Raw genomic sequence first — 14981 nt, 5'->3', positions numbered from 1 at the left:
ATGCAACTCACTACCGCCTTCTCAAGAGCAGTTAGCGATGGGCAACAAATGCTAGTCAGTGAAGCCCACATCCTGTAAAAATGAATTTAAAATAAAATCAATGCTTCTCCTTCTTCCAATAAAATAATTTTCTGCCTTTAACACTGCGCCACAAATTGGAGGATTGAGGTTTGACCAACACCTGGGGCGCGATTCTCCGACCCCCCCCCCCACCGGGTCGGAGAATCGCCGGGGGCCGGCGTGAATCCCGCCCCCGCTGTGTCGCGAATTCTCCGCCACCGGAGATTCGGCAGGGGCGGGAATCGCGCCACGCCGGTTGGCGGGAATACCCCGGCAATTCTCCGGTCTGCAATGAGCCGAAGTCCCGCCGCTGTCAACCCACGCCAGCCGGCGTGGATTGAACCACCTTTGTGACGGCGGGACACGGCGGCGCGGGCGGGCTCTGGGGTCCTGGGGGAGGCGCGGGGTGATCTGACCCCGGGGGGTGCCTCCACGGTGGCCTGGCCCGCGATCGGGGCCCACCGATCCACGGACAACCCTGTGCCGTGGGGGCACTCTTTTCCTTCCGCCTTCGCCATGGTCTCCACCATGGAGGAGGCGGAAGAGACCCCCTCCACTGCGCATGCGCGGGGATGCCGTGAGCGGCCGCTGACGCTCCCGCGCATGCGCCGCCTGGCAAAGTCAGTTTCGCGCCAGCTGGCGGGGCACCAAAGGCCTTTCCTGCCAGCCGGCGGGGCGGAAATCAGTCCGGCTCGGGCCTAGCCCCTCAAGGTGAGGTCTCGGCCACGCAAGATGTGGAGACATCCGCACCTTTGGGGCAGCGCAAAGCCGGACTGATTCGCGCCGTTTTTGGCCGGTCGGCGGACATCGCGCCGATATCGGAGAATCCCGCCCCAGTTTTGCCAGTTCTCAAGCAACAATAGTTTGGTCCATTTAGCCTCTTTCATATTCCCGACATTTATCAGTGCTCACTAACCCCTTCCAGCTACTGACCTAGTATGGCCAGTTAGTGACACACAGAGGTCAGCTTACCATTGTACAGCCATGTGGGGAATCAATATGGCCCAGAGCTCTGGTCGAGAACACCAATGAAACAAACATTTTAAAAGAGATATCACTTCAAAAACTGATGCAGTGACATAAATTCAATTTGTAAAGTGCTTTTGCTCTTTTCTGCTTCGTACAGTATGTCTGATTTAAAGTTGGGGAAAAATAAAAACAGCATTTTAAAAGAAAAGTCTGTGCCTGCAGATTTCTGAAGATCCTAATATGAACACAGAGGCTTTTCCCCTCTTTGCTGTTATCCGGGATCCAGGCTGATTTGTGTTAGTGTTCCAGCATTGGGAGACAAAACATGTCCCATTACAACAGGCTGCTTGTCTGGCAACCAGCCAGCAAGTATTAATGTTTTCTGACAGAGCATATCCACTGCAAGGATACCAAAAATGCCACACACGCTCCTCTTGATGCACTATCAATTACGACGAGACGAGAGTAGAATGTAATCGAGGCTTTATTACACAGAGATGTGTGGCCTCATACAGCAGCTTACGAAATGGCTGCTGTTCAGCGAGCTCACACATTTATACTCCGCCTCCGCCGCAGGCAGGGATCTACCCCCGTACCTGCAGTACAGGGGCCTTACCGTAATACCCATATATACAATATAATACAACAGTGGTGACTACCACATTCACCCCCTGTTAAAAATGAGTCCAGCGGGGGTGGCGGAAAACTATACACATACAGATTGGTTTTAAAATTACAGCGAAGGTTACAAATTTAGATTATTGGACGCCTTGATCTGTCGTTGAGAGCGCCGCCGTGCTGGTGGAGACTCAGGCGTCGGCTTGGTCTTCGGTGACTCCAGGAGCGTGTTGAAATCTTCTTCATCCCCGGGTGGGAGCAAGGGGTGGATGGATTGTCCTGGAGCGGGGGCTGCCGTGGGGTGCGCCGGGGGAGGGGAGGGTGGTGCCGGGGCGGGGGGGGGGTGGTGTGTGGTGACCCAGTTGGTGCCAGATCACTGAGGGAGACTGTGTCTTGGCGGCCGTCGGGGTACGCTACGTAGGCGTACTGCGGGTTCGCATGGAGTAGCTGTACTCTCTCAAACAACGGGTCCACCTTGTGGAGCCGCACGTGCTTGCGGAGGAGAACGGGTCCTGGAGCTGCCAGCCACGTTGGGAGTGAAACCCCGGAGGTGGACTTCCTGGGGAAGGCAAAGAGACGTTCATGGGGGGTTTCGTTGGTCGCGGTGCATAGGAGCGACCGAATGGAGTGAAGTGCGTCAGGGAGGACCTCCTGCCAGCGGGAGGCCGGGAGATTTCTGGACCGTAGGGCCAGCTGGAAGGCCTTCCAGACCGTCCCATTCTCCCTCTCCACCTGCCTATTTCCCCAGGGGTTGCAGCTGGTCGTCCTGCTCGAGGCAATGCCCCTGTTGAGCAGATACTGGCGCAGCTCCTCGCTCATAAATGAGGATCTCCGGTCGCTGTGGACGAAGGCAGGGAAACCGAACAGAGCAAAGATGGTATTGAGGGCTTTGATGATGGTGGCAGATGTCATATCGGGGCATGGGATGGCGAAGGGGAATCCTCGTCGACCACATTAAGAAAGTACGTGTTGCGGTCGGTGGAGGGGAGGGGCCCTTTGAAGTCCACGCTGAAGTTCAAAGGGGCGGGAGGCCTTCACCAGGCGCGCACGGCCTGGCCGGTAGAAGAGCAGTTTACACCCCACGCAGACCTGGCAGTCTCTGGTGACAGCCCTGACTTCATCAATGGAGTAGGGCAGATTGCGGGCCTTAATGAAGTGGTAAAAGCGGATGACTCCTGGGTGACAGAGATCGTCGTGCAGTGTCCGGAGTCGGAGTCGCTGGCACATGTACCTCGGGACAGGGCATCGTTGAGCTTACCGGGGCAATACAAAATCTCGTAATTGTAGGTGGAGAGCTCGATCCTCCACCTCAAGATTTTATCGTTTTTGATCTTACCCCGCTGTGTGTTGTTAAACATGAAGGCAACCGACCGTTGGTCAGTGAGGAGAGTGAATCTCCTGCCGGCCAGGTAATGCCTCCAATGTCACACAGCTTCAACGATCGCTTGGGCGTCCATTTCGAAGGAGGAGTGCCGAATTTCAGAGGCATGGAGGGTGTGGGAAAGGAATGCCACGAGCCTGCCTGCCTGGTTGAGGGTGGTGGCCAGAGCGACGTCTGATGCATCGCTCTCGACTTGGAAGGAGAGCGTCTCGTCGACCGTGTGCACCGCGGCCTTGGCGATGTTGGCCTTGATACGGTCGAAGGCCTGGTGAGTCTCGGCCGGCAGTGGGAAAGCGGTGGATTGAATGAGTGGTCGGGCCTAGTCCGCATAATTTGGGACCCACTGGGTGTAATACGAAAAGAACCCCAGGCATCGTTTGAGGGCCTTGGTGCGGGGGGGATGGGGAGTTCCATGAGGGGACGCATGCGATCGGGGTCGGGCCCTAGAACTCCGTTCTGAACCACATAGCCGAGGATGGCTAATCGGTTCGTGCTGAACACACACTTCTCCTTGTTGTAAGTTAGGTTGAGAAGTGTGGCGGTGTGGAGAAATTTGGAAAGGTTAGCGTCGTGGTCCTGCTGGTCGTGGCCGCAGATGGTGACGTTGTCCAGGTACGGGAAAGTGGCCCGCAGCCCGTACCAGTCAACTATTCGGCCCATCTCCCATTGGAAGACCGAGACCCCGTTGGTGACACCGAAGGGAACCCTAAGGAAATGGTAAAGGTGACCGTCTGCTTCAAACGCAGTGTATGGGTGGTCCGTCTTACGGATGGGGAGCTGGTGGTAGGCAGATTTCAGGTCCACTGTCGAGAAGACCCGGTACTGTGCAATCTGATTGACCATATCAGATATGCGTGGGAAGGGGTACGTGTCGAGCTGCGTGTACCGATTGATGGTCTGACTGGAGTCAACGACCATCCTGTTTTTCTCCCCGGTGTCCACCACTACCACTTGGGCTCTCCAGGGGCTGTTGCTGGCCTGGATGATACCTTCCCGCAGCAGCCGCTGGACCTCAGACCTGATGAAGGTCCTGTCCTGGGCGCTGTACCATCTGTTCCTAGTGGCGACGGGTTTGCAATCCAGGGTCAGGTTTGCAAACAGGGAAGGTGGGTCAACCTTAAGGGTGCGAGGCCGCAGACAGTAAGGGGTGGTAGGGGCCCGCCAAATTTCAGGGTTAGGCTCTGGAGGTTGCACTAGAAGTCCAGGCCGAGTAGCAAGGCAGCACAGAGGTTGGGGAGGACGTAGAGCCGGAGGCCGCTCAACTCTACGTCCTGGACGGTGAGGGTGGCGATGCAGTACCCCCGGATCGCCACGGAGTGGGATCCGGAGGCCAGGGAGATTCTTTGGTTAGCGGGGTGTACCGCGAGATAGCAGCGCCTTACCGTATCAGGGTGGATGAAGCTCTCAGTGCTCCCGGAGTCCAGAAGGCAGGATATCTCGTGCCCGTCGACCTTCACCTTTGTCGAAGCGGTCGCGAGGTTGTGCGGTCGAGAGTGGTCGATCGTGACCGAGGCGAGACGTGGCTGGTCGGCGGCGGTTGCAGGCGATGAGCGGCCGATGAGGTGCTGAGGGGGTAAGATGGCGGCGCCCACGGGCCGCACGTGTCCTGGGGCAGGCAAGATGGTGGTGCCCATTGGTTCTGAGGCAAGCAAGATGGCGGCACGTGTTGTGATGTGAGCAAGATGGCGGCGCCCACGGGCCGCATGTGGTCTGAGGACAGGAAGGTGGCGGCACCCACTGGCTGCACATGGGAGGTGCCGGGACAATAGCGGCGATTGAGCGGGCCTGGCACACTGCAGCGAAATGTCCCTTCTTGCCATAGGCCTTGCAGAGCGCGCTCCGCGCTGGGCATCGCTGCCAGGGTTGTTTTGTCTGTCCACAGAAGTAGCACTTGGGTCCCCCGGGGTTGGTTGGCTGCCACGCGACGCAGGCGTGGGGTTGGCTGAGAGCGGTCACTGATGGGGTCCACGATGGGGTGGCCGCTGGCGGGGTCCATGATGCACAGGGGGGGTGGGCTGTGCGGTCGGGGGCATAAGCCTGTACGTTGCGTGAGGCGACTGTGAGCGAGAGCGCTAGTTTCTTGGTCGTCGCGAGGTCAAGCGTGGCCCCTTCTAAGAGGCGCTGGCGGATGTAGTCAGACCCTATGCCCGTAACGAACGCGTCTCTCATTAGCAGGTTTGAATGTTCAGCGACCGAAATGGCCTGGCAATCACAGTCTCTCACCAGGGCGAGCAGGGCACGCCAGAAATCTTCCACAGACTCACTGGGAAGTTGGTACCATGTGGATAGGAGGTGCCTGGCGTAGATCTTGTTGGTCTGCTGAGCGTAATTCTCCTTCAGTAGCGCCATGGCCTCTGCGTAGGTAGGCGCGTCCTGGACGAGGGGAAAAACGTTGGAGCTCAGCCGCGTGCACAGAATCTGGAACTTCTGTGCTTCTGAGTTTGGGTCTGACGCAGACCTGATGTATGCTTCAAAGCACACTAGCCAATGTACGAAGTCCTATTTGGCATTGTCTGCTTGAGGATGCAGCTGCAGGCGATCCGGCTTGATGCGGAGGTCCATTTCTGAAAAATCTTTGTGTAATAAATTGCTGCACTATCAATTACGACGAGACGAGAGTAGAATGTAATCGAGGCTTTATTACACAGAGATGTGTGGCCTCCGACAGCAGCTTACGAAATGGCTGCTGTTCGGAGAGCACACACATTTATACTCCGCCTACAGGGCGGAGCCAGCGGGCAGGGATCTACCCCTGTACCTGTAGTACAGGGGCCTTACCGTAATACCCATATATATAATATAATACAACAGTGGTGACTACCACACCCCTCTTTGGTCTTTCTTCTTTTCCCAACAATCATCTGTTAGACTTCATCTAATGTGCAATAGAGCACGTTCTCTTCAGGTAATGTGAGCTTTTAATCTCAGCTCAGTTCAGGGATACATCTCCCAGACAATAGCAAACCAGAGACATTGCTCCATTTAATCCTGGTCTGGAGGAGGCTGTTAATTTATTTGATATAATTAATACCTCTAACTTAATTCACACAACCAACTGCAACATTATTAATTTCAGTCAGTGTGATATTTTGGTGCCATGGCATACTTAATTTGGCTTCCTGTGGCGAACAACCACAATTAGGTTTTGATTGTGTTCTGCAGAAAACAGATGCCACTATCTGGCTTTTGACCAAACCTTGTAATGGATTGGAGCTTAAGCAGAGGCCTTTAACTGTACTCCTTCCCCAGACAATCACAATCGCTAATGGTATATTAAGAACATTGCTGCCCAAAGACCCAGTTCAGTTTCTTTGAGTCTTGACTATCTCCCCAACACAAGAGTCAGAGTCAGATGCAGAAATCAGCACTGCAGTTTAAGCATACTGTCCTCTATTTCAGCTCTCTCCACATCTTCATTGAGGAGGATTGCATCCGGGGCCAAATTTTTGAACATTTAACCTTTGTTTCCTTTGTAAATTTTGTAAGGAGCGAAAGACAGTAGGAATGGTAGTCAATGCACAGCACAAATTCTGTCTGCTGGCAGTATTCCTGTGATCGGAAAAGATTAAATATACCCTGAGAGGGTCGGAAGAAAGGTTCAATTCCAGGTGGATGCTTTCTTTAAGGACCTGTTCGGGGCCAGCATTTAGGGGGCTAGGGTGGGATGGTTAGGAGGAGAGGGGATAAGGGAGGGAGGATAACGGGGATGGGGGGGGGGGGGAGATAAGTAATTTAGGGTTATTGCTGTTGCTTTGTTTAAATAAAAATGGCCAATTGTTTGTATGATATAAGCTTTTGTGAGTAAGAATTTGATAATGTTTGGAATGAAATATATTTTTTAAAATGGTCTGTATTTGAGAACCTTTGTTTTTCTTTGATACCTGCTATTAAAGGTGGAGCTGTGTTTGCCTTCAGACCAGAATGTTTAATTGATGTGAGCAAACACAGCCGAAGCTCACTCAGACGTTCACTGTTCTTTGGCAAGGGAACTTTGCAAATTGGATTGTGTGATGTGTCATCAATGGACACACAACGAGTGGTGAACGTAACTGAGGCTGTAATACACTAAACAGAAAGCCTCCAGGCCTCTGATCCCGAACTGGATTGGAGGCGGAGACCAGCCACCTTTATACATGAGCCTGAGGGGAGGAGCCACGGGCGGAGCCAGCAGGGACAAGCCCAGGCATGTAACAATACAATACAATACAATACAGTGGTTTACCACATTGTGGTCATCAGTTTTAGGCACAGCTCAGATTCACTCAGCATTTTGACCTTGGGCAGAATCCAAAAGCAACCTGTAGATGCCGGGAGATCCCACTTCCAGGATCTACCTGGCTTGCCACGCCGCGTGAGATTTAATGTGATGCGAATCTCGTCCAGTTTCTGGCAAATCTGCATATTAGAGTGAGACAGCTAGTTTCAGTCTATTATGCGTTCCTGAGATCTAACCAAGGCGTGGGCTCTAACTTCCTCGCCTTGGAACACCTTGGGCGAACGCCTTTCTGTGCTGATCCCAACATACGGGGACCAGAGGGAATGGCACTTGTGGGGGTCTCCCAGGGGATTGGAGGCCCCCAGGTGCATGCCCTTTGGGCTGGGTGGTACCCTGACACTGCTGGTGCCCCTTGGCCACTATGGCAGTGCCAACCTGGCACTGCTATCTGTGCCAGCATGGCAATGCCAAGGTGCGAAGCTGGCATTTTTTGTGCAGTGTTGATCGGGCCAGGTGTGCCATGGGGGACCCAAGAGATCGCAATGCCATTTTAAAATAATGTCCATTTCTCTCTCTGTGCTGAGGAGTTCCGGGGTTAAGTGCACCTTGTCGGGGAGTTCCCCGCTGATGCCCCGATTTACCCGGATGGGCATTAGGTAGCGGGATGCTTCTCGATGCTCCCAGCACCAGGAAATACCCAGCTAATCTTGAGCTACAGGAATTTGTCCCCATTCGGGCAGATTGTGCCCCTTGATTTGAAGCTACAACAAAGTGCCATGCCCCTATTGCAGTGTGTGGTGCAGAGAAGTGATATATTCAATGTGCCACCCTTGGTTTAGTGGCAGCACTCACGTCCCTGACCATTGATTGCTTATAAAATCTAGGCTGAACCCTCAGTGCTGCAATTTCAGACATACCGTCTTTTAGATGAGGCATTAAACAATGTTTCTCTCCTCTGGATGCAAAAGATCCTCTGACACTATTTTAAAAAAAATTTTAAGTATCCAATTCTATTTTCCAATTAAGGGGCAATTTAGCATGGCCAATCCACCTAACCTGCACATATTTGGGTTGTGGGGGTGGGACCCATGCAGTTGGGAATAATGTGCAAACTCCATGCGGACAATCATCCAAGGTCAGAATTGAACCTGGGTCCCTGGGGCTGTGAGTCAGCAGTGCTAACCACTGATCGGGGAATTTGGGGGTGAGTGCAGTGCTAGGGGGTAGTGACACCTTGATGCCAGGGGGTGCATCTAGGTGAAGATTGTTTTTTGGTTTGCTAGCTGTCTGCTGGGGCAGCCTTTAAAGGTGGTGCCCGGATCATCGAGTGTCTGATTTGATGGCGGGCTGGGCAAATCAGTGGCCGCCCACCAACGATACGTCATGGAACCCGTGACTGCAAGTTTTTTTATCCAAGTCCAGCACCATATGGCAGAGAAAACCACCATTGCCATTGGCAATCCCAGCCAGAGTTAACTGCTCCATGTCGATCAGAACCCATTTTTATTTTACAAATCTGTTTTTATTTCAGATTTACAGCATCTGCAATATTTTACATTTAATAATAGATTATTTGGTTATTATTTCATTGCTGTTTGTGGGACCTTGACTGTGTGCAAATTGGCTACTGCATTTCCTACATTACAACAGAGACTATAATTCTAAAATACTTAATTGGCTGTAAAGTGCTCTGGGGTGTCCTGAGGCTTTGAATGGATTATAGAAACACAAGTCTTTCTTGTTTACCTTAAATGGACATCAAAATGTATTTTTATGGCGTCTTTCGTTATATTGCAAAGCACTTCGCACCCAATGTGCACAGCAAGCTTCCAGAAAGAGCTAGGAGATAAATAATTAGATAATCTGGTTTGGTGGAAGGGTAAATATTGGTTCGGATTTGGGTCACTGTCTGTGCGGAGTCTGCACGTTCTCCCCGTGCCTGCGTGGGTTTCCTCCGGGTGCTCCGGTTTCCAAAAGACATGCTGGTTAGGTGAATTGGACAATCTGAATTCTCCCTCTGTGTACCCGAACAGGCGCTGGAATGTGGCGACTGGGGGCTTTTCACAGTAACTTCATTGCAGTGTTAATGTAAGCCTACTTGTGATACTAATAAAGATTATTATCATTGTTTTCTTTGATAAGTGCAATGGAAAATGTAACATTCATTAGTATTTTATCCTGAACAGTTTTTATTTCCTTTGATATAAACTTTAAATTATTTATGTTTATATAGGCTAAGTAATCAACAAACGTTTTCATCACATAGTGACCGATTAAATTAGCTAAAAAAATTTGCTGACAATAGCACTTGAGGTCATTTTGCGCAGTTGAATTTTTGCGAGGTATAAAATGTTGATGTTAGGCAAATGGATTTCTGCTGTGCTTTCACTTCTGCTGATAAGGAGGAAGATTGTCTTTAAAAGGTTTGAAAAGGTTGGAGAAACTTTTCCATTCTACATTCACATTGAAAAATTGGCGTAGGAAAGAAAGGAGAGAAGAATATTTCTAAGTGTAAAGTAAATGAGATTTGAGAAAAATTAAAGAAGCTAAAGCTGTACTGCCCAAACAGCAGCTGGTCAAATGGGGACCTCAATAATATATATAAAATATTAAACAGTACAGCCAAGTTAACCCCTGATTGTTACTTTAGAATTAGCATAGGAAAGTAGATCTAATGAACATTACCGCAGCTCACGCAAAGTACACTTAAGTGAGAAATCAGGAAGAATTTCTTTATTGAAATACGTCTGCTTTCTGTGATAGTGAATTCCACAAGATCACCAATCTTTGGATGGTGACATTTCTCCTTATTTCAGTCCTAAATAGTCTAGTCCATATCCTCAGAACCATAGAATCCCGACAATGCAGAAGGAATCCATTCAGCCCATCCAGTCTGCACCAACACTCTGAAAGAGCACCGAGGCCCACTCCCCCACCCTATCCCCATAACCCCACCTAAGCTTTGCACACTAAGGGACAATTTAGCACGGCCAATCCACCTAACCCGCACATCTTTGAACTGTGGGAAGAAACCTGAGCACCTGGAGGAAACCCGCGCAGACACAGGGAGAAAGTGCAAACTCCACACAGACAGTAACCCAAGGCCCCTGGTGCTGTGAGGCCACAGTGCTAATTACTGTGCCACCCTCAGACTGTGACCCCTGGTTCTGGATACCCCTGTCATCGGCTATCTACTTCGTGCATCTATTCATCTAGTTTGGTTAGAATTTTATAGGTTTCCATAAGATCCCCCTCTTTCTTCTGGACTCCAGCGAATATAATCCTAACTGGCTCAATCTCTCCTTATATGTTAGTGTTGCCATCCCAGGAATCCGTCTGGTGAACCTTCATTGCACTCTCCTTATAGAAACAATATCTTCCTCAGATTAAAAGACCAAACATGCAAACAGTATTCCAGGTGTGGTCTCACTAAGGCCCTGGATAATTTCTGCAAGGTGTCCCTGCTCCTGTACATGAATCCTCTTGCTATGAAGGCTACCATTTGCCTTATTTACCACCTGCTGCACCTGCATGCTTACTTTCAATGACTGGTGTACAAGGACAGGTAGGTCTCATTGCAAATTCCCCTCTTTCAATCTATAGCCATTCAGATACTAATCTGCCTTCCTGTTTTTGCTACCAAAATGAATAATCTCACAATTATCCACATTATACTGCATCTGCTATGCATATTCCCACTCACTCAGCCTGTCCAAATCACACTGAAGGATCTCTACATCCTCCTCGAAGCTCATCCTCCCACCCAACTTTGTGTCACCTGCAAATTTGTAGACATTACATTTAGGTCCCTTATCTAAATCATTAATATATATTGTGAATAGTTGGGGTTTTAGCAATGATTCCTGCAGTACCCCACTAGTTACTGCCTGTCATTTGGGGAAAAAAATCATTTATTACTTCCTTGTTTTCTGTCTACCAACCAGTTTTCTATCCGTCTCAATACATTATCCCTAATCCCATGCGCTTTAATTTTACATGCAAATCTTGTGTGTGGGACTTTGTCAGAGGCCAACGGAAGGTCCAAATAAACCACATCCACTGGCTTCCCCTCTTCAACTCTACCAGTTACATCCTCAAGGAAATTCAGTAGATTTGTCAAGTATTATTTCCCTTTCGCAAATCTAAGCTGACCCTGTCCAATGTTGCAAGTGTTTTACAAGTGTTCTGTTATTAAATCTTTTATAACGGACTCTAGCATTTTCCCCACTAACCTCCAATCTGCAGGAACTGTTCCAGAGTCCAGAAAATCTTGGAAGATGACCACCAATTCATCCACTATTTCTAGGACCACTTCCTTAACTACTCTAGGATGTAGATTATCAAGCCCTGGAGATTTATTGGCCTTTGTTGGGGCTCTTATTTTACCTTCTAATAAAAGTTGATTGTCCGGTTGATTGGAGGTATCAAAATACAATTTTATTGCTAATTATTCACTTGAATACACTTGGTTAAGAATGTAATCAAAACCTTAGAAATGAAATATCAAACATTACATAAAGGGTTGAACTCATGGCAAAAAGCATAAAACATAAAAGCATAAAGAAATCACTTTAAACACAAACATACAGATAGATGATTCCAGAATTCAGAAATGCAGGAACAAGCCACGAGGTCCTACTTTTAAGGGAATTTTTAATCCCTCATTTACTCTCATTGGTTTCTAATTCTCAGCTGAGACGTACTGGTTTGTTCAAATGGATGTTTGTTACTTCGAGGATGATGTATTAAGCAAACATTGGACATTACTTAAGATTGACTGGTGCCTATCAAGACTAGCTCAGCATCTGCATACTCAGTCTTCGTAAAATTAATGGATATCTTTCTCATACCACAGCTCGACCCAGGGGCCTTGCTGTAACTGATTAGTTGATACATCCTTATTGCTGAATACACTGGAATTCATCATGTGAAACATTGACTGAAACAATGTCTGGATTCCCACAGTCTAATTCATTATGTGAAACAATGACTGGATTCTCAGTCAAGACACTTTTAATCATTTTTACCTCTCTGCTACATGCATTCAATTAGCACCTAAAACTATGAATAAATCAATAAATCAATACTCTATCAGCATTCAATCCCACCAATTTCCCCAGCACCATTTCCCTACGAGTACTGATTTCCATCAGTTCTTTCATCACATTAAGACCTGTGTTCCCCAACATTTCCGGCATCTTATTTGTGTCCTCCTTTGTGAAGACAGAACCAAAGTATAGATTTAATTAGTCAGCCATTTCTTTGTTCCTATTATAAATCCCACTGTTTCTGACCAAAAGGGACCCTAATTTGTCCTCACCAATCTTTTCCTCTTCACATATCTATAGAAGCGTTTACAGTCCGTTTTTATGTTCCCTGCAAGTTTACTCCCTTCTTCTATTTTCCCCTTAATCAACTCTCTGTCCTCCTTTGCTGAATTCTAAACTGCTCCCAATCCTCAGGTTTGCTGTTGCTTCTCGCCAATTTGTATGCCTGTTCCTTGGATCTAAGGCTGGACGAGATTCTCTGCACTCACCGCGGCATTTCTTGGCAGCAAAAGGTGGCCAACCATTGACCTGCAATGGGATCTTCTGATCACAGCACTGTCAATGGGATTTCCCATTGAACCTACTCCACGCCGCCAGGACACCCACAATGGAGGGGTGGGGTGGGGGGGGGGGGGGTGCACTGTCAACAGGACCAGAAGGTCCCGCCAACATGTACCACTGAAGGATCTTGTCTGCTATCTCTAATTTCTCTTGTAAGCCAATTCCTGTTTTATTTTTGTGCCAAACAGGAATTATCAATTGTTGCACTTCACCCATGTATTCTTTGAATGTTTGCCACTGCCTCTCCACCATTATCCCTTTATGTAACCTTCCCCAATCCATAGCTAACTCCCATCTCATAGTTTCTTTTATTTAGATTCAGGGCCCTAATCTCAGAATGAATTACGTCATTCTCCAACTTGAGAAGAGTTCAATCATATTTGGTCGCTTATCTCCAAGGGGCCTCATGCAACTGGATTTCTAATTATGCTTTTCATAGCACTATACAGTTTGTTTACAATCTCCTCTGCTTTGGTTATTTAGTTCAACATTATGGGCTGGATTTAACTAAATGGAAACAAAGTCCCATAGCGAGCATGTTTAGCCACGTGTTTCCTGGCACTCACAGCGCCGAGAAATACAATGCTATAAAATGACACTTGCATTAGGTAGGGGGTTCAGCAGGGAACGTACGGCCGAGGCCGCACATAGCCCTGTTTTGTACACTGAGGAGCTCCACTCGCCGGAACTCCTCAGTGTAGCAAGAGATTGGGTTGCCATTTTTAAATGGCGTTCTGATCTCTGGAGCCCTGAAGTGACCCCTCCAAGCCCTAACGCGCTATGGGAGGGTCCCGCACCTCCCCCCGCTGGATCATTGCCACAAAATGCCAGCTATGAGCAGCCAATGCCCATCGATGAATCAATGTGTCTTTATTTGTCCAATACCTAGCAACATACAGCAAAACCCCAGGAGAACCCTTCCCACTGTGTTCCAATTTACTGGAATATAAAAAGAAATATCATATCACCTCACCTTCAGTTGGCAGATAAATATACACCATCAAGCTGAAGCTCAGACTATAAACCAACAAATTATGTATCATTAAGAGCAGTAAGTTAACAGTATTCGGTAGAAAAATAGTTACAAATAATTTTTTAATTATTTGTTGCCCACTTCAAAATGTCAAACAATATAGCCTCTTCTCCTGTGCTACCTCTCAAAATATAATTGATCCTTAAAATACAATCATTTGCTTTTTGCTTGCTGGAACATTGCCATAACGTCACTGATGTGACTCAGTCTTTCTGCTAGATGACTAACTACTGGCAAAGGCCATTGTGGAAACATTATTCAAAATCCTGTAATGGTATACAGAAACAAGGAAATGTTGGAAATGGTTATTCAGCCACAAAGAATGTCGCTTGCGTTTCACTGCACATGAGGGTGTCCTGAAAGTGAACTGTTAAAACAGTAAATTCCTTTTAATTCGATTGTCACTCAGGAGAATTTCAAACCCGCTGGTAATACCACCGTAAATCCTGCAAAGACAGGCAATCTCCATTAGTCTCCTGAAGAGTAAAGAATTCTCTTTGGTTTGTCTGTATCGCTCTTTTCAATTTTCATTCACATTTTATTTCAGTAGGAAGCTTCGACAATTCTATGTTCTCCAATTGAAGTGTAAGCTCAGTGTGCTGTTAGGAATATAAATGTCCTCTGATTAATAATTAATCCTTCTGGAGATTCTGAATATGCATTGTGTCTGCCTTGTGATTTTCCTTTCTGGAATGCCAAGGTTGCATTTAGTGAACAACTTGCACTCATTTTTTAATTTAATAATCTTTATTGTCACAAGTTGGCTTACATTAACACGGCAATGAAGTTACTGTGAAAAGCCCCTAGTCGCCACATTCCAGCGCCTGTTCGGGTACACAGAGGGAGAATTCAGAATGTCCAAATTACCTAACAACGTGTCTTTTGCGACTTGTGAGAGGAAACCGGAGCACCCGGAGGAAACCCACGCAGACACGGGGAGAATGTGCAGTCTCCACACAGACAGTGACCCAAGCCGGGAATCGAGCCTGGGACCCTGGTGCTGTGAAGCAGCAGTGATAACCACTGTGCTACCTTGCCGCTGTAATAATAACCTTTATTAGTGTCACAAGTAGGCTTACATTAACACTGCAATGA

General features: G+C 48.2%; 1 protein-coding gene across 1 annotated transcript in view; it reads right to left on the bottom strand.

The window, feature by feature from the left end:
* The window catches only part of nmnat2 (nicotinamide nucleotide adenylyltransferase 2), a 472861-nt gene that overhangs the window by 342389 nt on the left and 115491 nt on the right, over nucleotides 1–14981 (bottom strand). The gene's annotated exons all lie outside the window — the stretch shown is intronic.

The sequence above is a fragment of the Scyliorhinus torazame genome, chromosome 7 (assembly GCF_047496885.1).
Source record: "Scyliorhinus torazame isolate Kashiwa2021f chromosome 7, sScyTor2.1, whole genome shotgun sequence".
Lineage (NCBI taxonomy): Eukaryota > Metazoa > Chordata > Chondrichthyes > Carcharhiniformes > Scyliorhinidae > Scyliorhinus > Scyliorhinus torazame.
This window is presented reverse-complemented; position numbering and strand designations above follow the sequence as displayed.